The sequence below is a fragment of the Orycteropus afer genome, unplaced genomic scaffold, assembly GCF_000298275.1.
Source record: "Orycteropus afer afer isolate SDZICR_OR568_19922 unplaced genomic scaffold, OryAfe1.0 scaffold00755, whole genome shotgun sequence".
Taxonomy (NCBI): Eukaryota; Metazoa; Chordata; class Mammalia; order Tubulidentata; family Orycteropodidae; genus Orycteropus; species Orycteropus afer.
In genome coordinates this window covers 289,839-292,267 of record NW_006922342.1, presented here as the reverse complement: position 1 = coordinate 292,267, position 2,429 = coordinate 289,839, and the positions used below count along the sequence as shown (strand labels likewise).

The window sequence follows — 2,429 nt, the reverse complement described above, 5'->3', positions numbered from 1 at the left end:
TTGACTGTTGTTTCCCCTGCAAATAAAATTTATGGTAGAAGTACACCTTCTGTTCAACATTGATAAACACAAAAAAGGTGATTGTTGTTCTTTTTTTTGGGTTATCCTGTGTTAGCCACTGGCATAGTGAGGGGAAATGAAAGGAGAAAGGTGTGATGTTTATAAAAATCTGGAATCGGCTGTCTTCAAATTACATCCAAATAGAGGAAACTAGGATATAAAGAAAGTTGGAGAGGGTATAGTAGGATGTAAATGTCACTAAAATGATTTAAAATATGCTTGCTGTGGGACAGTATCTAAATTAGTTAGGTAATTTTTTTTTTTTTTTTTGCTATTTTTCTTTATATAAGTTAAAATATTGAGGCCATGGTAATATTACCGTATCTACTAAATTTTTTTCTTATTCTTGCAAATCACAGGGAATGGTATAGTAATTGTGGTTGGGAAAACTCGACAGTCTGTACTATTATTGGTAAAAATTACTTGGATAAAATTTATTTAAGAAAAACTGCATTTTTCACCAGTTAGTGTAATAAGTAGACTAGATTTTTTGTTGGATTTAAATCTTGTCCCCCATAAAAGAAAAAAGGCAAAAACAACAGTGCCTACCAGTGTTTTAACACATTGTCTCTAACATAATTTTGAAGATACACTTCTTGCTGAAATACATTGAAAATGGTTTTCTTTGTATTTGTCCTCACAGATTATATATGTCTCTATGATAGGCTATTTTAAGCAAGTGATAGAAAAGGCTTAAAATAAAAAAGCTTTTTTTAAACTAACTTGACACTGATAAAAAATAAATGAATACCAAGATAATTAAAAATAAATTCTTCTCACCACAAAACACCTAGTTTACTCAACTTTTCCTTTCCTTCAATTGTATAGGCACATTTTTACATAGGTGTAGTCAATGTCCATTTAATGTTCTGTATTTTCTTAGCACTTTTGCATATACTTATCTGTGTATTTGATTAGTCATTATTTTAATGGAAATGTTCAGTTGTATTTGAACTCAACCTCTAGTTGAGCATTTGGATTACTTCCAGTTTTTCACTAATATTTTTGCATAGTTAGGTGATATTTTTCTTTTTTCCTTTTTTTGAGTAATTTCTTTAGGCTTTATTCCCTAAAGTGGAATTGTCAGGTCAAAGGATCTCATCAGTTTTATAGCTTTTGTCATATACTGTAAAATTTCGCTTCAGAAGATTGTGCTAATGTATAATGTCACCATCTGTTACCTACAGTAAGTTTCTAAAAATATTTAAAATTTTTATTTTGGTGGATTTGTTAGGTGAGAATAGCTGTGCTTGATTTAATAGCTTTTGCACCATTATTAGTGATGTTAATCTTTAACCAGTTATTTTTTTTAATTATTGTTAATCCAGCAATATCCTTTGTTTATTGATTCCTATTTTTGGCAGGATTGTGTATGTGATATTTACCTCTATTGACTTTAACTTCTGTGTTTCTCTCAAAGTCTGTCTTTGTGGTGGTCATTTTTTGCTGACAACCCCATTATTTATTTTATTTTATCTTTTCCTTTTATTTATTACTTCTTTCCTTTCTGTTTTTATATTTCCTTATGCAAAAAATTAAATTTTTATGCACACAGAATTTTTTTGTATTGCTTAAACATGACAGTTTGAAATAAGTAGTATACCTTTTGTAGTTAATAATTTTTATATTGTACACTTAGGTCTTAATTTTTCCACACTAGCATCCAGTTTTTATAGGGATATTCCTTTTTGATAACATGGTCTTTTTAAGTCCGTTCTCTACCTATGGATTTCTCCACCCCTGGATTTCTTTCAAAGGAAAGGTAGAGTAGGGTTGTGTGAGAATTTGAATAGAAGTAAAAAGAGGAGGGTAATTTCTGAGATCTTAATGTTCAGTGTTAGATAGATTGCTTTATTAATCAGTTGAATTGTTAATTGAAGTTATTTTATATCTGACCTTGGATTTTGGGTGTCTTCATTGTAGGAGAGATGGATTTTTAATTTGGGTAGGACTTTTTAAAGTGATGTTACAACAGTTTTTTTTTTTTTTTTTTTTTTACAGAGTAGTCTTTGATTTAGCTGTGTGTCTTGGATTGAAATTTAGGGCAAAGTATTAATAAATAGTATAATCTTGAGTCACTTGGTGTGTTAAATTATATAGTAGTACTTCAAAATTAAGATGTTCTGGAGTAAAAGAATACAAATGTATAACGAAGAGGTAAAGGACCATAAACAAGGAAGGAGTTAAGTAGCAGTGTTTTCTGCGCCTTAGGGGGAAAAATAATCCTGCTTTTCTGTCCATGTTGTTGTTGTTGTTGTTATTTGCCGCCGAGTCACTCATAGCGACCCCTCCTTGGGTGTCCAAGGCAGTATCACTACGGAAGTAGGATTGCCCAACCTTCCTTCCGAGGAGTGGCTGGTGGGTTTGAA

The 2,429-nt window shown here is 31.0% G+C and overlaps 1 protein-coding gene across 1 annotated transcript in view; it reads left to right on the top strand.

Moving 5' to 3' along the window:
• Positions 1–2,429, top strand: part of BRWD3 (bromodomain and WD repeat domain containing 3) — a 195,635-nt gene that overhangs the window by 1,704 nt on the left and 191,502 nt on the right. The gene's annotated exons all lie outside the window — the stretch shown is intronic.